At 36.0% G+C, this 8,037-nt stretch overlaps 1 long non-coding RNA gene across 1 annotated transcript; it reads left to right on the forward strand.

The window, feature by feature from the left end:
* Positions 1 to 4,696: 4,696 nt before the first annotated feature.
* LOC131251302 (uncharacterized) lies at positions 4,697 to 7,544 on the forward strand. The gene is made up of 4 exons (XR_009173727.1): positions 4,697 to 5,176; positions 5,285 to 5,533; positions 5,644 to 5,694; positions 6,123 to 7,544. It is a non-coding gene; the product is annotated as an uncharacterized LOC131251302 (long non-coding RNA).
* Positions 7,545 to 8,037: the final 493 nt, after the last annotated feature.

Below are 8,037 nucleotides of genomic sequence, written 5' to 3' on the forward strand. Positions count from 1 at the left end.
GTATTCTCAAATTCAAATTCATGATCACTATGAATCTTACTGACTTGAGAACCTTTTCAGTTTGAATCCTTTTGAGAACCTTTTTTACTTCTTCAAGGGTTTCTGATTTGTCCCTTAAGAAGACAACCCATGTATATCTAGTAAAATCATCTACTATTACCAAAATATATCTTTTGCCACCTCGACTTTCCGTCCTGGTAGGTCCTACTAGATCCATATGGAGAAGCTCGAGTGGTCTTGATGTGGTATTGGAATTCACCTTTTTGTGTGAGTTCCTTGTTTGTTTGCCAATCTGGCATTCACCACATATTTTATCTAATTTTTGTAGTTTTGGGCAGACCTCTTATAAGTTCCCATTTGCTCAATCTATGTAAATTTCGATAATGTACATGTCCAAGACGTTTGTGCCACAAATCAGTCCCATCTGTTTGGACCATGTAACATGATTGATTAGATGAGCTGGATTCGCTAACAATATAGCAGTTTTCAAACGTTCTACGTCCAGTCAGTATTACTGAACCCTTGTTGTTTAGATTCTCACAGCATTGATTAGAAAATCGTACACTATGGTTATTGTCACACATTTGAGATATGCTAAGCAAGTTATATTTTAGACCTTCAACATATAAAACATTTTTAAACAAATGAAGGTTATAGAGTTGAACAATACCTTGGCCCATAATCTTGAAGTTGCTGCCATCACCAAATGTGACTGAACCATCAGTCATGTCTTTGAGATCGATGAATAAACCTTTATCACCAGTCATATGACTTGAGCATCCACTGTCTAGGTACCACTTTAAATGACTTGTAGCTTTGAAAGTGGTATGAGCAACCAAGCAAGCAACTTTAGGAACCCATTTCAGAACTGTTTTGGGTTTAGGAGTATAGTTGGTCTTCTTCTGACTGATGTTGTAAGAATGATCTACTGAGTTAGATTTTAAGAGCTCCTTGAGTAAATCTACTATCTTTTCAGCAAGAGGGTTTCGGTTCTGATTTTTAAAGTTGACATGGCTGCTTTTAGGTTTTTGAAAAGTTTTTATATTTTTAGAAAAACCTTGATAAGTACTTTTTCCTTTTGAGTTTAAGGACTCTCCTTTCACAAACTTAGGAGGAGTATACTTTTGTTTAGGAGGTATATTCTTATCATAGCCCAATCTGGATCGATCGCCACTTTTTCTTGATCCGGATAATAACTTTTCTAACTTTGGATCTCCTTGAGCATACCTCTATGTATCCTTTAAACTCAGAAGAGAAGATACTTCATTTTTAAGTATCTCATTTTCAAATTTCAGATTTTCAATCAGTGAGGTTTTGACTTCTAAATCGCATTTTGATTTTTTAAAACAATCTAAAATTTGAGATTTTTCTAAAACAAGTGATTCAAAACATTCTTTGAGTTTAAAAAACTTTTCTTTTTGAAGTTTAAGTTTGACAGAAATTTTACAACTTTCCTTGTATCGGGCATTGTAAGCATCTTGAAGATCATCTTCATTTTCATAATCACTATTCAGATTTTCTTCGCTAGTTGAATCATCATGATCTGAAAAAATGAATTTGGCTAGAGTCATAAGGGCTTTAACTTCACTACCCGACTCGGTTTCAGAATCTTCTGATTCAGAAGAAGTTTCAGAATTAGATGATTTATCCTAAGTAGCCAACATACCCTTTCTTTTTGTTTTGTCCTTTTTAGGACATTTATTTGCTAAGTGCTCATACTCTTGGCAGTTGTAACATTGACTATCTTTCAAAGACTTTCAACTTTTAGATCTAGGTTTAGATCTTTTCTTATCATTTGATTTTTGAAAATCTACCATTTTCTTGCTTTTAAAAATCTTATAAAATTTCTTCGCTAAAAGAGCCATATCATCTTCAAAATTTTCTAAATCTGAGTTTTGTTGAGAAATACCTTTAGAAGATTTGAGAGCAATGGATTTACTTTTAGGAGCTTTAAAGGTTAACTCATAAGTCTGTAATGAGCCAACTAATTCCTCAACCTTCATATTGTCCGTATCACGAAGTTCCTGGATTACGATTACTTTAGAATTGAACCGTTCAGGAAGTGAGTGTAGTATTTTAGCACATATCTTGCTTTTAGGAATTTTATCGCCTAGAGCCCACATAGAGTTTACAATATCACTTAATCTAGTATAGAAGTCCATGAACATTTCATTTTCTTCCATACGTATTTCCTCAAATTTGGTTGTGAGGATTTGTACCTTAGATTTCTTGACAATTGAATTACCCTCGTGTGTCATTTCCAATATATCCCAAGCATGTTTTGCAGAATCACAGGATATAATTCTTTTGAATTCATCCGGTGATAGTGCACAAGTAATTGCATCTAGTGCTTTAGCATTTGCACTACTCTCAGTTTTCTGAAGTGTGGTCCAAGAGAAATACAGTGTAATTTTCATAGATTTTGAACCATCAATCCCGGTTACTTCAGTGGTAGGAGGGGTCCATTCATTCACTGTGGATAGCCACACACTTTCATCCATGGATTTGAGGAAGATCCTCATCCTGGCTTTCCAATAGGCATAGTTGGAGCCATCAAAGGGTGGAGGCCCAATGACTGATAGGCTATCAAAATTTGACATCTTATATAGAGCTTAGATCGTTAGCTCAGGAATTAAATCCAAATAAAAGCAATAAGAGCGAGCTATTAGGCTCTGATACCACTTGAAATGGTCAGCTATATGTCCTAGAGGGGGGGTGAATAGGACTACGCCAAATTAAATTTAAATACTGCTAAATATGAAACAAAGCATAGATAGCACTATACACCAATCACAGAATTGGAATGGAAAGTAACCTAAAATAGAGAAATAGAAACAAAAATTGTTCTAAGGACAACCTTATACCAAAAACCAAAGTTTATGGTAGGACAACCTTATTTCTGTAACAAATAGAGAAACTGAAGCTCAACGTAATAAAGAGATAGCAAAAATATAATGCTGAAATGTAAATCTAAATTATTACAACATTCCCCACTGTGCTTGAAATGAAATGATTACAACATTCACATTCACACATACATTCCACAATTCTGAATGATAAAAGATAGGAAATATAAATCATACATCCACAACATAGAATTATAGTGGTTCGCCTGTGTGTTCACCAACTTTTAAATAACAGCCACACAGAATGCTACTCCACTCCTAATATCCTCACACAGGGGATATTAGCGTTCACTATCAAATAGGTTTTCATAGGTTCACCCAAAACCTTCATAATTGTGTCTTTTTCAAAGGGCTTACACAATTCAAAAACCCTCACTTCTGAGTTTTCTGGCTCTCCTCAGATAACCAACAACTTTGAGATTTTTCTGGCTTAACCTCAAATAAAACCAAACAATGTAAATTATACAAATTGTAAAATACCTGATTTTCTCCTTTGTTATAGCAACCTAGAAGAACCAAGTCGGAGTAGAGATTTGAATGTCAAAGTTCAATGTCCAATACTCACTTTATAATGGTTCTAGCTTCTAATAGAATTTAAATTAAAACAAGGGCTAGCTCTAATTGATTTTGATTCCAGAAAAAGGAAAACAACAATTCCTCTTTTCAGATTAGATTGGAATACAAGAAACAAAATCAATTAACAAAGATAAAAAAACAAAATATTAAATATGCACACTTAGCATAAATGGAGCACCGACTTATCTCTCAGAAGATCGAATTAAATTAACTTGAATTGCCATTATTATTCTGAGATTCGTGCTCTATTTATAGGTGAGCAAAACACGTCTTCGACTGGTCTAAGGACCTCTACAACTAGTCGTAGAACCAACAGATATTTGAAAATTCGGGCGCGATAAGATTTGGCAGTTTCACGACTGGTCGTAGGTCTCCTTCGGCTGGTTGTAGGTCTCCTTCTGCTGGTCGTAGGTCTCCTTCGACTGGTCGTAGGATCCCTTCGACTGGTCGTAAGTGGATGAATTTCAACATTGTTCTTTGAGTCGTAGGTCTATAAATGGTCGAAGATGCAGTCGACACTGTTCCTACGACTGGTCGAACAGTCCCCAGGACTAGTCGAAGCCTAACAGAAAATTTTCAATTTTTGTAACAAACTTACGACTGATCTAGGAAATGTTTAGACAGGTCGAAGCAGTGTAAGGACTAGTCGAAAAAAAGTCCAGGACTAGTCTTAGAACAGACCAAACTCACTTATATAAAACATATGAATTATGTATCCAAAATGGCCTACTCTAAAGGTCAACCAAAGGTCAGTCATACCTCAATAGTGAAGTAAGGACATTAAAACTTTTAGAGATGAGTGACCTTTGAAAGTAATGGAGCTTGAAGTCTTGATGGAGCTCAAACTTGAAAGCTTCTTGAGATTCTTGAGTTTGAACTTGAAAGCTTCTTGAGATTCTTGACTTGTGAACAGTTCTTGTTAAACTAAGTTGATCTTCAGTAGAGCATTGTTCTTCACAGATGCAAGCTTCATAACAGTGTCTTTCACACCACAAATTTGCCAATACAAAGGGCTATAAACTATGGCACTTACAGCATACGCTCTTAGTTGCAGTAATTGATGATTTTGATGTGCATTCCTTTAGTCTGTGATTTCGGTTTCTTAGTTTTCTTTTCCTTCTTCAGCCGTACATTTAACTTTTTCAGATCATTTTAGGGCATTAATCTAAAAAGAGGTAGATTAAAAGCTCAAGATAACTAGACCACTGCAAATAGTGGGGATTGAATTCCTACAATTGAAAATGGGAAAAGGTTATCAATCTTGTTGGACTTTGGATTGGAAGATCTACGGTCGGAGTTGACAAAGAGTCTCGAGGGAAAGTCTGCCGGAAGCTCCATTTCCATCAGAAAATCTCACTTAGCCCGGATGTTTTTGCCATTAAGTTGTTCAACCTATTGGATCTCGTAATCTTCATCTTTTTTCTGCTTGCATTTGTGGAATTGACAGAGAAAGCACTCGAGAACTGGAATGAATGGTTGAGTTGTAGGAATCGAGATCAGAGGATATAGGTGTAAAGCTTAGAGGAAGAGAAAGGGGTTCGAGGAGATTTTTTAGAAACTCAAACAGAAGAGATCAGATTACTTTCCTGAATTTCTCTATTTTGAAGTTCTGTAGCTAAAAATCTTTGTTTTTTCCAGCCGAACTATAGGAGATTCAGGCAAAAAGAGGTCTTCAGAACTCTGTATTTCCAGCTGTAAGCAGAGTTTGGAATTTTTCTGTGAAAAATAGGATTTTTTTTAAACTCTTATATATATATATATATATATATTAGACTTACAATTCCTTTTCCCTTTTGAAACAGGCATGGGCAATGAAGAGGTGGAGTACAAGCCTCTCCCTAGTGGTCCAAGAAATGGTACTAAAAAAGAGACTAGGGCATCTGGAGATGTAAAGGTGAGTTTATGTTGTTAGTTGTATTCCCATCTATCTAAGCTGTTGGAGTAATTTCTTGTAACCATCCCAAGTCCCAATTCTTGAGAATGTTTATTGGAAGGACCTCATCCTTCTTGTCTCTATCTGGATTGCATTCCTTGCACTATAGATTGCCAAGGTGAGAGCTCTACTATGCCTCATTTTCATATTCAAGTGTGGTAGATTTTCCTGTATTGCGTTTGTTAGCACATGAGCAAACCCATCAGTAGCTTGACCTGTTTGATGCAGAATTATATGACAACCTGTTCGATAGCATACTGGGTGTTGAACTTATTGCAGGTACGATCTTGCTCTAATCCTTGGTTTACACACATTTTGAACTCAATGAGATGTGGTTACAAAATTTAAGTGCCATAGTTATTTGATTTAAAAGAATTACACTGTTTACATTTAGGACAACAGATAGGAATGTTATCTCTTTACAGTTAGTTTATAAGAATATGTTATAGTCTGTTTTCCATAATTTTTTCGTACTTGGGCCCCATTCAACTCAACCTGCATATTTTCTGACCAAGTAACTCAAAGAGTTTTTAAGATTACTTTGATCAGAGATGAATGCTCTTGAGAAGCTTGGTTTTTAATGTGTTGGAGTATCAAATGTCTGTCAATTGATATCTCTCAGATCCTAGTTGTTGTTTGGGTGTCTCTACGTGAGGCAGTTAGCTTATACAAAGGTAGAAGAGTAATTGCATCCAAGGGAGATGAAGGGACAAACTGGAAAGTCCATCAGTTGGTTCTTTACTACTACGGTGTATTAGCTAGGATAGTGGATGGACTGCTTGGTTTAGGTGGAGGCTTTATTACGGCTCCTCTTTTCTTAGAGCTGGGAATGCCTCCTCGGGTGCACACATCATCCTCTAGATTTCACTACATTATATTACTCATGTTAATTGCTTTTTCCTTCCAACTAGTCATCTTTTAGCTCTGCATCTTCCCCCTCGAACCTGCAATACATTTTACTCATGTTATACCTTTGCTGTTTTCAAAAGTCAAATCAGCATTTTTCATTCATTCTTTATCCTGAAAGGTTGCCTCATTGAGATCATAGTTCTAAAACTCATTGATTCGACTTGAAACCAATGGCCCATGTTATGAGGGGGAAAAACCAATGGCCCATGTTCTATATATGTGTGTGGCCCATTGGATGAATGGTAAGAAATAGTGATCAATGGCTAATATTGTATTTACACATGTGGCCTATCTTATGAATGGATGATTGATTTTGGTCTAGGGTATGCTTATTGTGCATCTTACCTAAGCCTAGATCTCACACACATGCAACAAAGTCACCCTGTCCATCAGCATGTGAGTGAGTGCACTGACCATTCAGTGGTGTTCGAATGAGAGTGAGCAGAAGTATCAATGTACCTATTACTCTATGGCCACGTTTGAATGCACAATCAAAGTTGAATGATGAAGGTCGAAAAAGGTGAGCATGGAACTAGAAATTTTAAAATAACTATCAAACAAGTGCTTGGAGTACCATGGTTCAAACCATCACAATGTAGATAGGATATGGGCATTGCAGATACAATGTGATGTTATAACTTTACACAGTTCAATGAATGACATTTAATTGTTATTACATTTTTTCAGAAAATCATTGTGGTATTTTATAGTTATTTGCTACAAAATCACCCGGAAGAAAGAATCTTATAATTTTAGTACAGAAACTTGCACCAAGTATTCCTTGCATATATCTTTCTACATGGTTCTCCTACTTTGAAATTAGTAGTGAGTCTAATTTCACAATGCAAATGCTATTTGTAGTTCCAATGTTTGCAGGCATGTCAGCAAAACCAAGGATTAGATTGAGGATGCTTATCTAAATCCATGCTCAGCACCCAATTCTCTGTATGAAGTATGCTTTTCTAGGACCAAGGCTTCATGATACGCACAACCAATCAACTAAAGTTCATTATGTTTTTAACATATGTTGCATCTTTTAGCAATTGACTGCATCTTTTAGTAGTTCTATTTTTTTGTTTAGGAACCTCACGGATTGTGTGCTAGTCTATTTGTCAAGGGCAATACTTGCAAACTGGTTAGGTGTTAGTTTGTTATACTTTTCCCTGGTGTTCTTTCCAGATTAGTTCAAAAGGTAATTGTTGTTGCAGTTTTTGTCATCATCATCTTCGTTGTTTATTATTAATTTATATATTTTTATTATTATTATTGTTAGAGTTTGAGCACTCTTTTAGCAAGGAATTGAGAACTCAACTATTTCATAAAGAGTTTGTGCATGTGGTGACCATGATTTAGTGCTCCGAATCATTGATCTGATGGGCCCACATGAAGGGACCATGCAGTAAGATCTCCCAATTTTGAAGATCCTAGCTATTGAATGTTTGATCCTTCCACTGAATCTCAACTTTTGGTGTATTTCTTAACCAGCTATTTTCAGGCCAACAGTTGAAAAGGTTAGGATTGTGCCATTGAAGAGATTTTTCAATCCTGATGAGAACTATCAGAACAATGGTGTTGTCGAAACGAAATACATTCGTTTCTTGTCGAAACAAACAGCGGTTCATTATCATCTAAATGGGTGACACTTGCGCTTGTTGCACAGGATTTTATGGGTAAAAAGCCCCATAATAGGGAATTGATTCGGGTTTGTTTTGG

Source organism: Magnolia sinica, chromosome 7 (genome assembly GCF_029962835.1).
Source record: "Magnolia sinica isolate HGM2019 chromosome 7, MsV1, whole genome shotgun sequence".
NCBI classification, from domain to species: Eukaryota; Viridiplantae; Streptophyta; class Magnoliopsida; order Magnoliales; family Magnoliaceae; genus Magnolia; species Magnolia sinica.